At 37.6% G+C, this 22205-nt stretch overlaps 1 protein-coding gene across 1 annotated transcript in view; it reads left to right on the top strand.

The window, feature by feature from the left end:
* Positions 1-6651: 6651 nt before the first annotated feature.
* Positions 6652-22205, top strand: part of MAL2 (mal, T-cell differentiation protein 2) — a 77726-nt gene continuing 62172 nt past the window's right edge. The window contains exon 1 of the mRNA XM_011972993.1: positions 6652-6750. The gene's annotated coding sequence lies outside the window, so the exon portion shown is untranslated. The remainder of the gene's footprint in view (positions 6751-22205) is intronic.

Consider the following 22205-nt stretch of genomic DNA (forward strand, 5'->3'; position numbering starts at 1 on the left):
GAAGTAAGAGATCTCCATTCCCAGATAAACAAATTCATATTCAGAGATGATGAATAACTGCTTTAAGATAACAATGCTAGCAAGAACAAAGTTGGAACTGATAAACCCAATTACATTTAAATGAAAATGGAAATTGCAGTGGGGCTGGTGTAGGTAAGATTCAGGGGACAATTGTGAGGAAAAACTGGTTTCCAGGGCTCATCTTTACCCTACAACTCCACTAAAGAGATTTATTCCTTTGCAAGGATCAAGTCCAAGAACAATTCAGGCCATATTATTGGATTATTAGTATAAGAAGTATAAATACATAAATGCTCTCCTTTATTTTCTTTGGGAACTATTTTACTCACCACATAGTGTTAAAATGGAAAGTTGAGATTAGGGTGTAGACCTAGAGAAATGGGGCCAAGAAGAACAACTGTCCTGCTGACTGTAGTCCACGTTAAATGCTTTCTCACTGCATTGTATGGTAAGAAGACCCTATTGGGATTTGGCAGAAAGTCTTTTAAAAATAAACAGAATGACTTTTTCCAAGAATATCCCCTTGACATAATGCCTTCTTGAATCCATGTAGGTGTTAGCCAGCTATTGGAGGATTCCTGGATCTTGGGTCCATGTCAAATGCCATTGCATTCCAAGTATGAATTGGCAAGTGATGGCTACACATACAGTACATGAAAAATGAAAGGATACTTACTTTATATCCACAGAAAACAGTTGAAGCCCTTCTTTTTATCTCATTACATTTAACACACACCCAATATGTGTAGTCTTGTAGCTGGCTCTAGGTATATAAAGGTGTGTTCCTTCCCTCAGACAGTATAGTGGATGTACTGTGATGCATTCCTCAGTCTAAAACTTTAAATTGATTCCACTATAATTTTGTGATATGACTACCAAGTATGGTGAGTTTCTGGCATAGATTACAGGCCAACTCTGATAACACTTTGATAAAGTAGCTAATATCACTCCCTTATTGTTGATGATGGAACTAGCCTGAAAGCGAATAACTGGCCAAGGCAGGATTTGAGTCCATCTACCAGGCTCGGGAGCACACACACTAGTCCCATTCCTCCCTGCTCCCATGCTAAGACTTCAAGCTGGAGAAGATTTCTTTTCTATTCTTCTGCGTGTATAAATTTGGCTAAGACCTGGGAAATCTAGAAATGTGCTGAATGATCTGAGCACACACATCCAATAAAATTAATTTGTTTTTGATACTGTATTTCATGTTTATTCAATATTTACTTTATAATAAAGTTGTAAAAGATCATGGTCTAGAAAACTGAGATGAAATTGGAAAGGTTTTTTCTATCTAATTTCCAAGCCTAGAATTCCAACCAAGGGTTAATTTAGGTATTAAAAGCATTTTTAGATGGAAAAACATGGCTCATGTGTACAGTAATATGCAAATGAAGTGATGCTGATGTAAGGACAATATTGATTTTTATTCTTAAACTCAGGTCTATTCTATTTTAACAGAGAACTTCTCAAATTATATTGACCAACATTATATTGACCAAATTTTCATTTTACTCTCCCAGTACTTTTATTACATATTTCTGATCTCTGCCTAACATTTAGCCAGGCAAACTGCCATCTGCAACCAACATCATTTTAAACTGGAAGGTCCTAATAAAATACCCTAACTAACATACATTGAGTGTGTAAACATTCTGCAAAATTTTTTGGTATACATTTTCTTATTCCGAAATGTAACAATTTTTGATAGATTATATAAAAGTATCTGAGACAGGTGTCAACCAATTTAGAGATTTATTTTGCCAAGGTTAAGGATTATGAACCTGTAACACAGCCTCAGGATGTCCTGAGAACATGTGCCTAATATTGGGTTATGGCTTGGTTTTATATGTTTTAGGGAAACCTGAGACATTAACTAATACATGTGAGGTATACATTGGTACAGTCCAGAAAGGCAGGACAACTCAAAGAGGAGGTGGTGGGTGGAGACGGGGGTTCAGGTCATAGGCAGATGGAAAGATTTTCTGATTGACAATTGGTTGAAAAAGTTGAGTTATTATGTAAAAGCATGGAATCAATAGAGTGTCTGGATTAAGAGGTTGTGGAGACCGAGGTTCTTATTACATAGATGAAGTCTCATAAGTGGCCACTCTTAGAGGCAGTAGATGGCAAATGTTTCCTATTCAGACATTTAACTGGTGTTAGAGTCTCCACTAATCCCTTCAGAAAAAGACTGGGAAAGGGAAAAGGATTCTTGATAGAATATAAATTTCCCCCACAAGACACAGCTTTGCAGGGCATTTCAAAATATGTCAAAGAAATACATTTTGGGACAAAATACTTCAATTTCCTTCGGGGGCTGCTATCTGCCATGTGATACTATACTAGAGTCAGATTGGAATTTGATATCTTATTGCTACACATAGTCTACTTTGTCAGTCTTGGGATCTCTATTTTAATGTTAGGGCTGGTCAGCTGTGTCTAAACTCCAAAAGCCAGAGGGTATAATGAAGCATTTCCAACCCACTCTTCCTGTTGTGGCCTGAACTAGTTCTTCAGGTTTCTTTGGAATCCTCTTGACTGAGAGGGAAGTCCATTCAGTTAATTGGGGGGCTTAGAATTTTATTTTTGGTTTACAAGCTGTTCTTACCTGAACACCTATTTTATGAAAGGTATCATGCCAGACAGTATTGAGACTAGAGATTAACAAGACCAAAATTCTGCTCTCATGGAGTTTAAGCTCTAGCCTGTGGACAAATTTCATTTCATTCAACTAATTTGTACTGAATCCTTACCAAGTACCAGGAACTGCATAATACCACTTATTCAACAAACAGGCTAGAAATTAAAAATTCAAAAGATTGTTATCCTTTAGAGTAATCACCTGAGGAAGATATATACTAACTTTTTTCCAATATTGATATTGCTCAAAATATTTCTAGAATCAGTATATTTGGAATTTGATTATTTCTAAGTATATTTAAGGCTTATCGGGAAAAAAGCTATCATTACTTTAAATTTACACTTTGTTTTATATCTGTATGTTACATAATATGTATTGTACATATTATACATATATGTGTGCATATATATATAAAGCTATCTAGTCTGATCACTCACCTTACATACAAAAAGTGACACTGATATTTAACAGTATCAACAAAATTAAATCTTTTCTTAGAGGATTAAGATGTGTCATTCTCTAAGGAATATGTGGCTGGCTGTGAAAGAGGTATATGAAAGATACTTTGAACACCGGTGAAATTGTTTTGGTTTATTTCCTATGCCTACCCAAGGTGATTACCTTATGGACATCTCTAGTTTACTTGAATAAATTCTAGTACATTTACCTAAAAATTAAATCTGTAGTCATATAAAAATCTGTGCTTTTATACCTCATTAACTGGCTTATTCATTCAATAAATGTTTACTGAACCTTCACTTCATGTGAAGGTTTGAACTATGTGTTGTGAACAAAGCAAAAAATAATAATAAACCATGTCTAAGGTAATTCAAAACCCAGTGTTTTTGCTTTAGTAGTTTGAAAATTGTGTAAACATCCATCTGAATTAAACTGACTCAGATCAAACTTCTGGCAAATGTTTAATTTCTCCATTTGAGTCTGCTTTATATTCTAATAAGTTTCTCTTCTCCCTTTAAAGGTAAACGATAGAGATGGAAGACAAAAAAATGTTTCCTGGATATTTATCTAGGCATACCTGCAGTACAGCCATGCCCCTTCAGCATATAGAGCAGAACCCCTCTAGAGGGGTCAGGAGGAACATCTCCTAATGCCTCGTGCCTAAGTCCTACCTCTTCAAAGAGCTATTGAGGAAGGTCATCTCTGTTGCAGATTCTTCTGCATCCAAGTATATCTAATTCTGATCATCCTTCAAGTACTCAGCCTATTTACACACTTCATTCTTCTAAAATGTATTCTTCTACCTTAGAGAGATCTGTCCTACTTGGTATGGTTTCCTCTAATCCTTTAGATTTATATTTTTAAAATCTTCACACTCTTTCAGCTGGCTCATGGCTGTACTAAGTAAGTACAGCTACATTGCAAATTAACCTCCAAACTGCAGAGGCTGTTAAAAGAAAATCTCAGGCAAATTAAATTTAACAGAGCTTAATTGAGCAAAGAATGATTCATGAATCAGGCAGCCTCCTGAGCTGGAGTAGGCTCAGAGAGTCTTCAGTGCCTGCAGCCACATGGTGGAAGAAGATACATGAACAGAAAAGGGAAAGTGAGGTACAGAAAATGGAAGCGAGGTACACAAACAGCTGAACTGGTTGCAGCTTGGCATTTGACTTATTTGGACCCAGTTTGAACGGTTGGCCACCTTTAATTGCCCAAAACTTGGTGATTGGCACCAGAGTAGATAGTTCATTTATACATCCAGTTAGATTTCAGTTTACTCTGTTCAGAGAAAACTTCAGGCTGAACTTAAAATCTGAAAGGAGGCAGTTCTGGGCTAAACTTAACAAGGCTTAACTAAACAGATGTTTATTGTAGGTGAGCAGAAAGCTCCACTTCACCTTAGGAACTGTATAATTTGGATGTCAGTAGGACACAGATGGCACACATGCGGCAACATTTAAGGACAGATTAATAAAGGTACCATTTACAAGGTGTGGGTGGGGTAAGAGAAACCACAAAGAAAACAGTAGTATCTCAGGGCTAACCATAATAGGCCAACACTAATGTCTAAAGTGGATAAAGGAGGGAGAAGATACTGGAATTTAGAAACTGTATAAAGAGGGCTACCTAAAAGGAGCAGTAAAATTTGCTCAGGGGGCTCAGACAGCCTGCAGCAATCTTCCAGGGAAGAAGTCAGTAATAAATATCCTGACTTTACTGCATTCCCCATTTCAGTCTCCTGCTGGTGGTCAACAATCATACGTAGAGCCTGAAAGAAAAGGAGTCCTTTATGTGGCACTTATACAGACCAACTTCCTGGGCACATAGGAAGGTAGAGAAAAGAGAGAAGAGAGTGTAAAAGAGAAAATATCCAGCACTGGAAACCGAGTGGACTTGAGGCTCTATGCCTGGTACATGACAGGAGCCCTAAACTATATGCTAATACCACTGAATTAATTATCTGGGGCTTGTGTTTAAAGAAAGGCACAGAATGGCTATGCAATAAATATTTACTAATTTCCCCATTCTAATGATTCCATGGTCATGGACTCCTCTGAATAAGCTCCACTTACAATCACAAACTCCAAGAATGAATGTTCATCCTTTCTACTTTTGATGCACTCCAGAAGAATAGGTTAAATTGTGGTAATCTGTCAGCAGCTTTAGTTATTTGCAGTGACTATCAATGTGCCTTGTAAATAGCTGGCTTTCAACAAGTACCACTTTTGACTAAATTGAATCAAAAGTTCTATTTAACTTGCACAGTGTTATACCTATGAGAAAGGTGAATCCTGAGGGCCCCTCACATCTATCTCATTTCTAGAATGTTAAGAAAGAAAATTGCAAGTGAGCATTGCAAGGAAAACCTGAACATCAGTGCTTCCCTCAATAATAAAAGGGATATTGCTCCATGATAAAGCATGCCATGTGAGATCAGATACAGCCCATTCCCTTACTTTTGGCATCAGTCATTTGCCATGTAAACTTGGTCTCTTGGTATTTTCAAGCTCAACTAAATACACCAGAATGAAATATCTTAGAAATTTATATCTTAAAATGTTTACAATGAGAAATGTGCCAGCATCATGCATGCTATCTCAAAAGGCTACATCAACAGCATTCATTCTAACAAAAACCTTGAGTTCTCAATTATTGAATTCAAGTTGCAAGGAAGGCAGAGATACAGTCATCAGCTTTATTATTCAAAACTCACCTATCATATTTTCACTAAAATGTGATTTGGCTAAGTAATGGATTTTAGGAAATTGTCTGAAATACAAATAAGATCTAAAATCTTATTTACAATGACAGGATAATAATTTAAATGTGTTAGTTCTACCCTAATAATATATTAGTACCCCAAACAAGCTTGGTATACAGTTATTTTATTTTCTAACAGACCCACTCTTTTTGACTCTTGTTTCCCATGACCTTCGTGAACTGTTTAAACATACAGGTCTTGTAAAATGTCAGCGTTCTGGCAATACTTTTCAGCTCCTATGCTTCCAGAAAACATAACTTACTACTTTGCAGGATAAATAGTTACCAGCAGAACCATGTACTTTTCATAAAAAGTGAGGCTTCCTGTGTTCAGCCGCTCTAGGAATTCCTTTCATGAATTTCAAGACACTGACTCTCCCTCGCTAGTATCCTATACCTCGGAGACTTCCATATGACACAGACAGACTGACAGATACTCATTAGTTTTTCACGTTCCCTCGGGTTGTTAATGTCTCTACCAAGACTGGTGCTTTTCAAAGGCAATGGGTTTGAAGTCACACTGAGCTTGAATCTTATCACTGTCACTAGCCAGAAACACAACCCTGGGCAAGCTACTTAAACCTCTGTGTCTTGATTTCATGATCTGTAAAATGAGAATAAAAATATTATCTACTTGCAGGGCCATTGGCAGGATTAATGAAATAATTCTAGAAAAACACTTTATAGGATGAGATCCATACTCCTACTTCTTTTTAATAAGTCTGTCTTTTTTCACATTCCAGGTGTGGCTATTTTATTCACAGGGCAAGAAGTTGCAGGAAAAATGGCTTCTAGCCGCAGAACTTCCTCATACACGTGATCTATTTCTAATTAGAGAACTGCAGGAGGTGAAAACTGGGTTCAAGGCAAGTTCCTGACATTTAAAATACGCTTCTCCTTAGATGTGTATATTTAATGCACATTAGTTGAGAACTGTTAGGTTCAATATTATAAAACTGCCAATGATTTCTGTCTTAGTCCATTTTGTGCTGCTAAAAAAGAATATCTGAGACTGGATCATTTATAAACAACAGATTTTTGTTTGGCTCACAGTTCTAGAGGCTGGGAAATCCAAGATCCAAGGGCCTACCTGTGGAAAGTCTTCTTGCCGTGTCATACTTAGCAAAAGGCAACATATTGCTGGTGAGAAAGAGAGAGGGAGGGAAGAGGGCCAAACTCATCCTTTTATCACTCCAATCCACTCCCTCAATAACTAACCCACCCCCAAAATAATGGCATCAATTCATTCATGCGGGCAGAACTCTCATGACCTAATCACCTCTTAAAGATCCCACCTTGTATTAGTCAAGGTTCTCTTAGAGGATTAACTTGTATGATCACAAGGTCCCATAATCGGCTATCTGCAAGCTGACGAGTAAGGAGAGCCAGTCTGAGTTCCAAAACTGAAGAACTTGGAGTCCGATACTAGAGGGCAGGAAGCATCCAGCAATAGAGAAAGATGTAGGCTGGCAAGCTAGGCCCATCTCATCACTTCAAGTGTTTTCTGCCTCCTTTTTATATGGTGGCTGATTAGATGGTGCCCACCCAATTAAAGGTGTGTCTGCCTTCCCCAGCCCACTGACTCAAATGTTCATCTCCTTTAGCAACACCCTCACAGACACACTCAGGATTAATATTGCATCCTTCAATCCAACCAAGTTCATACTCAGTATTAACCACCACACACCTCTCAACACTTTTTGCATTTGGAATTGAGTATTCAACAAATGAACTTTGGAGGACATATTCAAGTCATAGTAGTCTAATATGTTGAATTTCATACAATTCATTATAATGTCATGCCCCACGCAAAAAGTTAAGGATACCAAAATGAATAAAACAAACCCTGTCCTGACAAGTTGATGATCCAGGTAATGAGGCAGGGATGCACTCAGGGAGAGGGGTAAGTGAAGGGTGTTATGGCAGGAAATAGCATCTACCCATGCACCAAACTCAAAGGGATAAAGGTGGGGAAAGAGGCCAGGAGCGTTCAAGGAAAATCTCTCCTCATGGAACCCAAGTGACTGGGTCATAAGTGGTTTGGATGATGATTTGTTACAGTAACTAGTTTCCTTTGGTTATTGTAACAAATCATCACAAACTTACTGGTTTACAACACATTCATTAATTTTCTGGCAGTTCTGGAGGTCGAAAGTCCAAGATTAGTTTCCCTGTGCAAAATCAATGTATAGGCAGGGTCAAACTCCCTCTGTAGGATCTAGTGGGGAGTATGTTTCCTTGACTTTCCCAGCTTCAAGAGCTGAAATGCTTGCATTGCTTGGCTTGTGGACCTCCTGCTTTGTCTTCAAAGTCAGCAGCATTGGATTTTGTTTCAATGGTCACATTGCCTTCTTCTCTGTGTCAAATGTCCTCTCTCTTTCTTGTATATGAATGCTTATGATTGCATTTAGGACCCACTTGAATAACCCAGTGTAATCTTCTCACCTCAAGATCCTTAATTTAATTATATCTGCAAAGTCTCTTTTGCCATAGAAGGGTAACATTCACAGGTTCTGGAAATTACTGCCTGGATATCTTTGGGGACCATTATTCAGGCTATTACACAAAGGGCGAAAGCTAATTAATTGCAAGAAAAAAAGTTAATGGGTTGTTGTTAGAGGACAAATGAAGATCCAGTCTTGGGGGCTGAGCAGAGTAATTTGGGAGAATATAATAACCTTAACTGACATGAACCAAATGAAGAAAAAAGAAGGATATAAGGAAGGCAGATGGTAGAGCTTGTGCGAAGGTCCAAGAAAAGGAGAGCATGGCATATTTAAAGACTTAGGAAAAGTGTTTCCTGGTTTGAAGTTAGAATAAAAATAATGGTGAGGATAAGGTAAAAGAGAAGGCTGTTGGGGTGTGCATGGAATAGCTCATAAAGAATATCATAAGTTATACTAAGTAGACTTCATCCTATGGGAATGAGAAGCCAGTCATTAAAGTCTAAAAGCAGTGGGATGATTTGATTGGTTCTATGTTTCAGAAAGCTCTCTCTGTTCACCATGCTGAAAATAAAAAGGATTAGAGGAGGACAAGACAGGGTAGGAAGACTGGCTTAAGGCTGGTTGCCATTATTGATCCTAGAACTGAGGGGTCCTGGATTCTGTGCAGTCTGGTCCCTGGCCCCTGGGTATATTCATTTCACTTCCAAAAAATCCTTCTGAAATATATTTAAAACTCTAATTAAATGTGGTATCGGTAAAATGATTTCCACTTATATTAGGGTTTCTGCATTTAATTTTATGCTGTAGTTATCTAGTGGGTAACAATGCTATCAGTTCAGGTTAATAGTCTACATTAACTCTAACCTGAAAAAGGGGTGTTTTACTCATCTAAAAATACCACTAAGCAAAAGACTCATGAGGACCTCTTGGTAAATGACTAAAATAAGGTGTTAAAACTGCATATGATTTGGATCCCTACTACTCTGATCTTTCAGATATAACATTATTAGTCACCATTATTGTTATTGTACATCTGGAACCTAAGATGTTCCTAAGTTCAAAAACAGATAACTGAACAAAATGTTGCTTAGATGTATAGAGTCATTAGTCATGTAGATTCATTACATGATCTTAAATGTATAAGTGTCTTCATTTGAATTTCCCACAAGACAAGAGCCTTGGACAAAAACTTCAAGGCGTTGTTTTAAATGGTAGTAATCTCAAGAAGCAGAAGAGAAGGAGTAGGGAAAATAAGATGGCGAAGAAGAAAAAAATCAATACAAGTGTGTTTCGAAATTACTGCTGTGGATGAATACACTAGTTCTTGCTATGATCCCTTAAGAATCTGCAAGATGGGAGGCTGGAGGATTTATCATCCAGAAGCAAGATCTTGATGGTTGAGAGTTGAGTCTGTGAGTATTCACTCCCTCATGTTTATGGGGAGGCATTTTTGCAAGCTGAGAACACCCCTCAGGATTAGAGGACCCTGGGACATGATGTCAAGGGATATCAGAACAAGCCAAGGAGTTTGAACTGGCAGAGAGCTTTTCCCAGCATCTGTGGCTGCTAAAGAAATGAGCCAAAGCACGGTAATGTAGGTATCAAAGGCACCTGCTAGAGTGAAGAGTCTCCCCTGGAATTATGAACAAAGTTTCTGCAGGTATATGAACTTTTCCATCAATTCACAACAAAATATGTCTAGATTTGACTCTCATAGGATTATTTTCCCCTCAAAACCCAATCCTGAAATGTTGATATGATGTTAGCAAAGGATAATATGGTTCCTTGGGAATGGAGTCAGCAGAAGTAAATTCCATTATCCAGATCACGGGATATATCCCACAGAAAATAATAAAATGAAGAGATGGGTCCAAGATGGGACCAACAACAGATTGTGTTGAAGGGAAAACACTGACTATGTTAGCAATATGAATCAAAGCCCAGGAGATAATGGCAGACTCAAATCCTTTCTGAACAAGAGATGAGGTTCCTATGTATATGAGGGTCTGAGATCATTAAGATTTCAGAGTACAAGAAAGAGAGTAAGGGGGTATATCAAGGATAGAGAGTACTACATACTTCCAACTGAGAGCAGAAAGAGTAATACATTGGAAGGATGAATATCGATAGAAGGGAAAAAACCAGTTATGAACTTTTTCTACAGGGTAAAGATGGCAAAGAGCTTATCTAAAAATAGGTCACTGAACAGGATTGAAGAGGAGATAACTGACTGAGAGATAGTAAAGAGACAAATTCAGTGATATTCCAACATGGATTAGATGGGGCTAGTAAGCACGTCTCCCCAACTAGAGTTCCAGCTTCTGAGAAACAATGACTATTTCTTTATCATTCTGAATTCTACAACTGACATAGAGATTCAGTGAATATATGTTGCATTAAAAGAGCAGGGTTTCTAACTTGATCTACTGAGTCAGTAACAGCATCATCCACCAAGCTATGTAATGTAGGAAAAGGAGCAAAATTATGAGAAAATATGAAGTTGACTTTGGACAGTTTGAGTTTGAGATGCCCATGAGCACCCAAATGGATATATTTAGTAGGCAATTAGATATATAGGAGTTCAGGAAACAGGCTCAGGTGGAAATATAAATTGGGAAACTATCTGCATGCATGGCAGAGGCTGTCAAAATTGTGCAAATAGATGAGGTCTCCTAGGAAGCATAGACTGAAAAAAAGTTGAGGCTCAAGAATAAAACCACGGAACACCAAAATTCAAGGAATGTTAAAAAAGGAGTAGCCAGAAGGGTAGGAAAGAAGGGAGTCGTGGAAATAAATTAAATACTGCAGAGGTAGAATACAGTGAAGTTTTTTTAATGGTTAGATTTAGTGATTTTATGGTTAGATTTAGTGATAAACTTTAACAGGAGCAGTGGAGTGGAATAGCAAGATAGGAAAGCAAACTGAAATAGATGAAGAAGAGATGACAAAGTCACAATTGAAAATACAAGCCTCTTTTTCTAGAAGTGTACAGCAATGGAAAGAAAAAAATATTAATAGCTAGAAAGAGAGATTGGTGTTTTTTGTTTGCTTGTTTGTTTTTGTTTTGTTTTGTTTTGTTTTGTTTTGAGACAGGGTCTCTCTGTGTTGCCCAGGCTGGAGTACAGTGGTGCAATCATGGCTCACTGCCACCTTAACCTCCTCGGGGCTCAGGTGATCCTCCCACCTCACCCTCCCAAGTATCTGGGACTACAGGTGCACGCCACCATGCCTGGCTAATTTTTTTTTTTTTTTTTTATAGAGACAGGGTCTCACCCTGTTGCCCAGGCTGGTCTCAAACTTCTGGGCTCAAGCGATCCATCTACCTTGGCCTCCCAAAGTGCTGAGATTACAGGCATGAGCCACTGTGCCACACCTGTTTTTATTTTTGAAGATAGGAAAGACTTAGGCAAATTTAGACCCTAATGGGAAAATAACTAAAAGGGTGAAATCTGAGATGCAAAGGAGGAGATTTTCTAATAAAGTTTTATGTCTGGAAAGTTGGCCCGGGGTGAAATACAAAGCTTGCGTTAAATGGGGGGACTTCAGGAAGAAAGTCTGAGGCACTGGGAGGGGAGGCAGGGTGGATGCAGAAAAATATGTTAGAAAAAAAAGCGGGAGGGTAGTGGTTAAGGGCCTAGAGAAAAGCTGTGAAGGTTTCAAATGCAATGCACTGTACCATCCATGTGGCAGATCTGTTCTTTTACATTCTCAAACAATCACCGTGTCAGGAGTGCAGCTGCTTCCAGTAACAATGGAAAACAGTTTTTCAATAGCCCAACAGAGTATCACACTCTTACCTTCAGAATGAATCATGAATGAGTGGAGATAAATTTGGATAGAAGGGTTCTGACATTTTATTTGGCAATGTTGTCACTTCATATACACAATACCAGAATATAAGTGAAATGGATGGGCAGTACGGGATTCAGGACACTGAGCTTTTTACTGACATAAATAACAACAGCAATGATATAATTAGCTACCATTTATTGGCTGCTTATTATGTGCCAGTAACAATGTTAATGTTTCCTTGCATTATCTCATTTGAGCTTCATGAAAGCCTCTATCATTCTGAGTACTTTTCATCATTGTTTTCATAATTCCAATAGGGTTATATGGAAGCCTACACACCTATATGTACATGCCCATAGAAGTCTGATTTTATAATGATACACTGCTACCTAATAAAGGCTTTCCTTGACATTCTGTGCAACTTCAAATTGTTTTTATTTGGAAGTTACTATTGCTCCAGTATATGCTTTATTGCTTTATTAGCACCAAAATTGCTTTTGGTCATTTTTTTTGTTGTCTGGGCATTTTTTATCCCATCCAAAGTCAGTTTGTTCCTTCATTTACTTACCAAATATTTATTAAATAGCTATTATCTTTTAAGTGCTTGGGATACAGGGTTGGCTAGAAAGTTCTTGTCTCTCACACATCCAGAATTTTCTGTGAAATAAAGATTAGCACCTAGGTGATGAATGCACAGTGTAATTTTTGGCTGCATATTTATAAATAAGTCCTACAGAAGTACATGGTGAGGAGGGCACTTGGTCCGTCATAGGAGATTCAGCGGAGACTTCCTGGAAAAGCAACTTCCAAACTTGGATGTAAAATATAAGTAGGAGTTTGAGGGTAAATAGGGTGCATAGAGAAAAACACTGCAGATAGAGTGCATGCCATTTACAAAGATTGAGAGAGAATGTGGGACACAATTAGAACCTCATATCATTTATTTTGGCTTCGGTCTAGTGTGTGAGGAATGGAGAAGAACTGATGAAGCTACACAGAATGCGTGGGTTAGATACAGAGAGATGTTCTGTCTTATTAAGGAGTTTGGATTTTATTCTTAGATTACTGGTGTGACAAGGAGGGGATGTGGGATCACCGAGGCTTAAAACTACAGGAATGTATGATCATAAGTTAATTGTGTGTGTCTGTGTGTGTATGTGTGTTGTGTGTGTGTGTGTGTTTTTGTTTTGTTTTGTTTCTGAGATGGAGTTTCACTCCTGTTGCCCAGGCTGGAGTGTAACGGTGCGATCTCAGTTCACTGCAACCTCCACCTCCCAGGTTCAGCCGATTCTCCTGCCTCAGCCTCCCAAGAAACTGGGATTACAGGTGCCTGCCACCACACCTGGTTAATTTTTGTGTTTTCAGTAGAGACAGGCTTTCACCATCTTGGCCAGGCTGGTCTCGAACTCCTGACCTCGTGATCCACCCAACTTGGCCTCCCAAAGTGCTGAGATTACAGGTGTGAGCCACGGCGCCTGGTCCATAACTTAATTTTTGTAGAGGAACGTTATTTCCACCAAGCACCCCCCGCTACCCTTGACATCCCATCCCAAATAACATATTATCTAAGTAAAAACAGTGTACCTGCTTTGCAAACACAGCTTTAAAATGATTCTTCTCTCTCCTTACTTGCTATCACACATGTGTACACACCTCCCACCAGTGTTCCATCTCCTCCTAGCAGAAACCCCATCAACAATGAAAAGAAGGTCAAGAGATCACAAACAGAATTTTTCAAGGATTTTTCAAAACAGTAAGTTATTTTATTTCAGAATCAAAAATATGGCACAATACTGATCCCAACAGGAATTTTTAGCTGGAAGCTGCTTCTAAAAGATGCCTACAATTTAAATAGACCACTTCCCCCTGGTGATTGCCTAGCCCCTGGGTTAGTGTGAGCCCTTCTCTCCTGCTTCTCACTCCCCTTTCAAAGTACATGAGCCACACCCTTTCACCTGTTCTCCTCATTCCCTACCCCAGCTGAGGAAGGAAGACAGTTGTTGAAACCGAGAAAGGGAAGGTACTATTTATGGAGCACCTGTTACAAGGCATGTTAGGCATTTCCAGATAACTTTGCTACGTTCATTGTGATCCTTACGAAAACCCTGCGAGGTAGGTAAAAATCCTATTCTGCATGTGAGAAATTGAGCTTCGTGGTGATTCATTTCTTTTTTCTCTGTGCCAGGCACTAGGGCATGGGCTAGAAGCTGAGCCATAGAAACCTGCTCTGGGTCACAGAGCATGATGGGGAAGGGAATTGAGGTCAGATTCTTCAGCTCATGCCTTTACCACTACATCATAAACAGGGTTAGGTCCCTGTTATCGAGGTCTTTTGTTACTGGCACCTGTGTTCACACAGCTTGCCGAGTTTCTAGCTGGCTGGCTCTGCCTTTCCCTCCCAGTGGCATTCTCAGTTTATGGCTGCCTGCCCTCTCCACTTGGGAGTCCTCATGTTACTTTGCCCTTAGGTGTCTGTAGCCTCCTGATTTCTGCCTACCCACCTGGATAAACTTCCTCTTTGGTTTGGGGCCAGCTGAGAACTGCTCACCTGGCTCTAGTGTCTAAGCTCCATTTTGTCCCCCAAAGCCCGTATTTGCCAAATATAGCCCAAGCAGGACTCAGTCTCTTCCCAGTTTCCAAGCACCTGTCACACTCTCCAATCCAAAGCCTGCCAGTCATTTTTATCATACTCTTTAGCAAGAGAAATATTTAGAAGCTGCTCTGTTTTCTCTATCACTACCATTTAGTATTTTTTAAAAAATATTTACTTATTTTTCCAAATTAAGTCATAATGAGGTGCGTGATGAAGTACTCGTGCTCTCTGTTTTTTATTAAACACTTAGGATCAATTAGATCTACTTTTTTTAAAAACAAATTGAATACAGACTGCAAAAAATATGCTTCTGGGTAAATTCAGTTTAAGCATGTTGTCAGAAAATTACAAGACTACAAGATTCCTGAATGGGCATTTAGCCTACCTTTTACCTCCAGACAGGAACATGGCCAACATTTACTAAAGGAGAGAAAGAAAGAGAGCAATTCCATTATATTAGAATAAAACAAAACAAAAACTTTAGGAGATGAACTATCTAGGCTATCCTTCACCTAGGGCCATTTGTACTGGTGATCACTGTATTGATGAAAGAGTCTTAGTGGACAGAAAGCAGGATTTGAAAAAGTTTTATAAGGAAAGAGAGTTTTTCCAGTGGCAGTTACCATATTTGTAAAATTCAGTATGTAATGGCCAAAACTACAGATCATAATGATAGTTTGCTATTTTTTAAATTTAGATAAATTTTAACTAATAATAATGTATTTCCTGATCCAAGGTAAGATATGAATGATCAAATCTCATGCTTCAGGCTACAAAGTAATTACTGCCAGAGAACAGAGTTCCTTTGCCTTTGTTGACAGGCAGGGAGAGAGAGAGTGAGAAAGCATGCAAGCAAGAGAGAGGGATTAAGAGAACCACAGGCACACACACCATGCAACCCATGTTCCCTCCCCGGGACTCCGCACTGATTTCCCAATCCAGCCACTCCAATTTCCCAATCAAGGAGCTATGACTTTGAAATAGTGATGGTGTAGCTTTAGCCCCAGTATACAAAGTGCTCCCACTTTTTGCCAGTCACTTCAAAGTTCTCCCTTGATTTGCCAAGATAAACCTCCTCCCTCGAAGTAAAATAAACGTATGGTTTCTCTAAGTTAACATAAAGAAAATAATACAATGCCTGTGTTACTACATGACTTTTTTAAGCAACAGAAGACTGGTAAAGAGGCTGTTATTTAAAACTGATTGAAATGGATTCAGAGTACAGGCCCTGTGCCAGGTGGCATGAACTTGTAACCCAGATTTGTTATATTAGTCATGGTAATCCAATAGATAATAAGTTTAATTTTGTGTGTGTGTGTGTGTGTGTGTGTGTGTCTGTGTGTGTGTGATGAAGGTTGTATTCAAATTAAAATACTAAAAGCTGAAGAACAAGCACAGAAACTGTAGTATGGGGATTTGAATTTGACAGAAATGGATTTAAGTAAAGGCCTTGCCAATTACTAGCTGGATAGCATCAGACAACTAATATAATCTGCATTTCAGTTGGAGAGATTAAAATAAGAAATGTAAAAAGGGAAAACAATGATTCTGATCTCCTAGAGAGATTGTGAGGATTAAAGGGATAATAGCCAGTGTCCAGCACATAATAAATATTCTCAGCAAATGATATTATATTTGTATTACTAATTATAATAAGTTTATCCTTCTTGAAATTTGGATTTAGAAATTTAGAGAAATTCCTATACCCTTTCCAGCTAAAATATATATTTCTGTGAATAGCGTATTCAGTAATAAGAGCCTCAATGCAGAAATTCCAGAATGAGTCTGCTTATCATTTTGCAGTTACTTAAAAAATAAACATTCTTGTGCCATTGAAATCAGATTCCTTGGCTGATACTAAGATCTCTAGTTCCTTGTTATTCAAAGTGTGGTCAGAAAAACAGCAGTAGTAGCAGCGCCAAGGAACTTATCAAAGCTTTTGAACCTCAGGCACTATTCAAACTACTGAATCAGAAAATGTATTTAAACAAAATCTCCAGGTGATTCATATGCACATGAAAGTTTGAAAAGAATTGCTCTAGTACCCTTGTACTAGACTTCTCAGACTTTAGCATGTGCCAGAAGTACCTTGAGAACTTGTTAAAACAGGTAGCTGAGCCTTAAATCTAGATTTTTAAATTCAGTACGTCTGGATTAGGGCTAAAATTTTTGCATTACTAACCAGGTGGTGCTGATGTTGCTAGTCCAGGAACCACACTTCAATGATAATTAAGACATTCAATAGCTCAACAATTAGAAAAAAATATAAAGTATTTAAGATGAAGAAAATAATAAAAGATTAGAACAAAAACCAGTGAAACATACAACAAATAATACAGAAAACATATAAAAACCAAAGATGTTAAGAGATCAGTGAAATAATGCACTTTTACATAGATTGAACAAGAAAAAAAAGAGAAAGGTGCAAATTACAAATATCAAGAATAAAAGAGACTATGTCTCCATAGACCCCAAAGGGATTAAAAGTATAATAGAAAAACATTAAGAATAACTTCATGACAATAAATTTGAAACACTGATGAAATTGACATATTTTAAAATTTCTTTATATTTTAAAACTTTATGTCATTTAGAATATTCCCACAAAGAAAGTTTTGGGTCAGAATGGCTTCACCAGGGAATTCTATCACTTAGGAGAAAATAATACCAATCCTACAAGAAATCTCTCAGAAAATCAAGGATAAACATTTTCCAAGCCATTTAATAGGGCCAAAATTACATTGTTATCGATGACACTGCAAAAAAAGAAAACTACAGTTGTCCTCCCTTATTTTCAGTTTTGCTTTCTGAGATGTCAGTTACCCACAGTCAACTGCAGTCTGAAAATATTTAATGGAAAATTCCAGAAAGAAACAATTCACAGGTTTTAAATTGTGTGCCATTCTGAGCATGATGAAACCCTGCAACATCCGGCTCCATCCTCCCTGGCTGTGACATAGTCCTTTGCCCAGTGTCTCCATCCTATATACTGTTAGTCACTTAGTAGCCATCTGGGTTGTCAGGCGGTTGTGGTATTGCAGTGTGTGTGTTCAAGTAACCCTTATTTTATTTAATAATGGTCTCAAAATGCAAGAGTAATGATGCTGGCAATGTTTGTTTGAGAAAGAGAAGCTGTAAAGTGCTTCCTTTAAGTGAAAAGATGAAAGATCTTGGTTTAATAAGGAAAGAAAAACAAATATGCTGAGGTTGCTACGCTACTGTATGAATGAATCTTCTCCCAGTGAAACTGTGAAGATAGAAAAAGAAGTTCATGCTAGTTTTGCTGTCACACATCAAGCGGATGATCCTCCTTCTGCCTTATTGTCAGAAGGTCAATAGTAGCCTAACGCTAAATCACAATGCCTTTATCATTTACCTCACTCCATCTCATTACTTAGGCATTGTGTCATCTCATACCATCACATGAAAAAGAAAGGTGAGACCAATACAATAAGATATTTTGAGAGAAACAGAGAAATAGGACACATTCGTATAACTTTTATTACAGTGTGTTGTTACAATTGTTCTATTTTTAGTTATTGTTAATTTCTTACGGTGGCAAATTTATGAACTAAACTTTATCATTGGCATGTATGTGTAGGGAAAAGCATAGTCTACATAGGGTTTGGTTACTATCTGCAGTTTCAGGAATCTACTGGGAACCTTAGAACAAGTCCTCCATGAATAAGTAGGGACTACTGTACCAAAAACTCTTTCTAGTGAAAATAGGAGCAAAACTCCTTTATGTTATATTAGCAAATACAATTTAGTAATATAATATATAAAGAGTATCCTGCACCTGATCAAATGTGTTTTATGTCACAAGTGCAAGCTCGTTTTACTCTAAAAGATCAAACACTATGATTAACTATATTAATAGCATAATAGGGTAAAACCAATATGATCATCTCACTAAGTTCAGAATAAGCATTTGAAAAGATCTTACATACATTCTTGATGAAAACTCTAAGTAGAAGTAGAGGGCAAATCTCTCAATATGATAAAGGCCATCTATGAAAAAACTACAGCTAACATCATATTCTATGATTGAAAATTGAATATTCTCTCTTTGAAGATCTCAAAAGAATTTCTACTCTCACCTTTTCAAATGGACTTTGTATTGAAAGTCCTAGCCAGTGCTATATAACAAGAAAACAAGTAAAAGACATACAGATTGGAAAGGTAGAAATAAAATAGGCTGTATGTGTAGACCTGATAATGCCTACAAAAAATCCTAAGAAACCTAGAAAAAGAAGCTATTAGAGCTAATATATGTGTTTAGAAAGATCACAGATTACAAGGTCAAAAATCCAAAATTAGTTGTATTTCTATATGCCAGAAGTGAACAATTGAAAATCGAAATTAAAAACAATATAATTTATAATAATATCAAAAAATTAAATACATAGGAATAAATTTAGCAATGCATATGCATGACCTCTATACTGGTAATTATAAAACGTTGCTGAAAGAAATTAAGCTTAAATAAAAGTAGAAATATGCCATGTTTATAATTTGAAACAATATTTTTAAGATGTCAATGAAATAAAATGTCAAATTCTTAGCATGTTTTATGTAGAATATGACAAGCTGATTTTAAAATTTGTATGGAAATTCAAAAGACTAAGAAAAGCAATTTGAAAAAGGAGAAACAAGCTGAAGGTCTTAACACTAATAATTTCAAGACTTACAATCAAGTTTTAAAAACCAAGACAGTAGGATATTATAAGAATAAACACATTGGTTAATAAAGCAGAATAAACGGGCTCTCTCTATCTCTCCTCTTCTCCATTTCTTTCTCTTTTCCTCCCTCCCCCTCTGTTCCTCCTTCCCCGCTTCTTTCCCTCTCTTCTGTCTTCTCTTTGTCCCTCCCTTCTTTTCTCCTTGCTTTCCACATTTCATCTCTTTATCTGCCTATCTATCTTAAATTTATTTTTGATACAGGTGTCAAGATAATTCAATAGGAAAAGTATAGTTTTTCTCAATAAATGATGCTGAACAATTGGGTATATCTATTATCCTAAATGAAAAGCACTCCATTCACAAAAGCAATATTATACAATTCCACTTATATGAAATGTGCAGAATAGATAAACTGTAGATACAGAATATACATTAGTGATTTTCTGGGGCTAGGCAGAGACGGGCGGCGGGGGGAAATGAGGAGTGATTGCTAATGAATATGGGATTTCTTTCTGGGGTGATGAAAATATTCTAAAATTGATTGTGTTGATGGTTACACACTGTGAATACAATAAACACCATTGCATTGTACACTTCAGTGGGTGAAATGTGTGACTTATAAATTATTTTTCAATAAAGCTGCTATATTAAAAAAAAATAGAAAAGAAAAAAAGGGTAGCATTTGATTAGCTAGCACCCAGCAGTCATGAATTACTTCAACATGAACAATTTCAATTTGAGTTGAGAGAGGGGTTATAGAAGCCAAATTATGTTGTTTGTTGTTAAAATAAAAAGGAAGTTGTTGAAGACAGTGAATATAGACCACTCATTTTTAAAAGTCTAGCTGCAATGAGGAAGCAAACGCATACAGAATGAGGTAATAGACTTTAGAGACTCAGAAGAGGGAGTTCGGGGAGGGGGTTAGGGATTGAAAACTACGCATTATGTACAATGTACACTACTTGGGTGATAGCTACAGTAAATCTCAGAATTCACCACCATATAATTCATCCATGTAACAAAAAACCTCTTGGACCCCAAAAGCTATTGAAATAAGAAATCTTGTTAAAAGCCAAAAGAACACAAGTTTTAAAAATTAAAATAAAATGTCTAGCTGCAAAAGAAAGAAAACAGTCACCTGGCAAGATTTGTGCTAAATGGAATGAGATAATAGGAGGTGAAAGGAAAAGAGAGAGAAGAGTGCTGGTGGGAATGAGAGTTGATGGGGAAAGGTTTGAGGGGAAATGGAATCTAGAGAACGAAAAGGAATCAACCCTGGACATTGACATTACCACTCTTCAACTGACATGAGAAGGAAGAAATGAAGAACACATGTTCTACCCTTGTGTTGCTCACAACTCAAGAAGTAACCGTGTGGATCTTGCTGAGGAGACGTTACTCAGACATCTCTAAATCTCTCCAACACCTGGTGTGGTTGCATGCGTGTGCATGTGCGTGTGCATGTGTGTGTGCATGGGCGTGTTGTGGTGAGGGAAACTATCCTACTCAATGAGATGTCACTAAGAAAAAAATGACAATTCTCATGAGGAAACCTGACAGCTTTGAAGGTGTAGCATCTATGGGGGATTCTCAAACCAAACTTAGAGATTTTAAAACAGGGGCTGCCAACTCAATGCCTACAAGGTTCAGGTGGTTAATAATAACACCCACAGTGTATTGAGCACATATTGTATGCAGGCACCAGTCTAAGCACTTTACATTCATAAGCTTATTTAACCCTCACAACAATCTTATGAGGTAGGTACTCTTAACCTTACAAGACAGGTAGAGCATCGAGGCACATAAGGTACAGGAACTCACCAAGGACACAGAGTTAGCAAGTATGTAGAGGTGGGTGTCACATCCAGGAAGTTTGACTGAGATCACATGCTTCTCAGGAATGAAGCCATATTGCCTCTTGGCAAGCAGATATAAACAAGAAAATGGTCTGTCCAGGGCCTACGAGGAAGAGAAGAGCCTATGACTATGCTGGAATGAAGCAGCCATTACTTATGTCTAGCCCATTCCTGACGCACAAATGTGGGCCCAGTCTTCCCAGATCATAAGAGGAAGTTGCAATCTAAACTTATAAATAAAACTTCACAATATTTAAACATTGCTAACTTATTTTTGAGTTCAAATATTATTGGCAAACGTGTCAACAATTCAGATATTGTGCATGATAAGCTAGTGTGTGACCTCTGCTTTAAACAGGCCTGTAGTCTGCTAAGGGTGTCCAAGATAAACAGGAGTATACATTCAAAATAGGAAGTTTTGATAACTTCAGAATCTTGATGTATGTGAAAATGGAATTTTTAAATGTACAGTATAAGGGGCGAAAGTACACACATTAAGAAACAAGCAACCTAACAAATATGCATCAAGAAGAAAACTTGGTAATACCAGCCCGATACAAAGAGGAGAAAAGGAAGACATTTTAAAATAACAAACAATACCAACAAGAAAGCTAGGCTCCTACACTGACAAGGTCAGTTGAGATGAGACATCATTCTCCAAGAAAGTTAAATGTGATCTGGAAGAATACATCTCTTGTTGTGAAAGTCCTGTCCCACTTACATCAGACATACTATATTCAGTGAGACATTGACAAGTAAGTAGCAAATCCACACCTCACAAGGTCATTGGAAGAAGAAGGGGAAAAACGCAGCTCATTGTGGGCCCAAATACATCCCATCTTTAATTAATTATTTTTAAACTCTATCAGACTTTATCCCAGGCAGATGCAACCAGGAAATGTAAATGGTTCTAGAAATCCTTACCAAATTTTTTTTACTCTTAGTAAGGT

Source organism: Mandrillus leucophaeus, unplaced genomic scaffold (genome assembly GCF_000951045.1).
Source record: "Mandrillus leucophaeus isolate KB7577 unplaced genomic scaffold, Mleu.le_1.0 Scaffold133, whole genome shotgun sequence".
NCBI classification, from domain to species: domain Eukaryota; kingdom Metazoa; phylum Chordata; class Mammalia; order Primates; family Cercopithecidae; genus Mandrillus; species Mandrillus leucophaeus.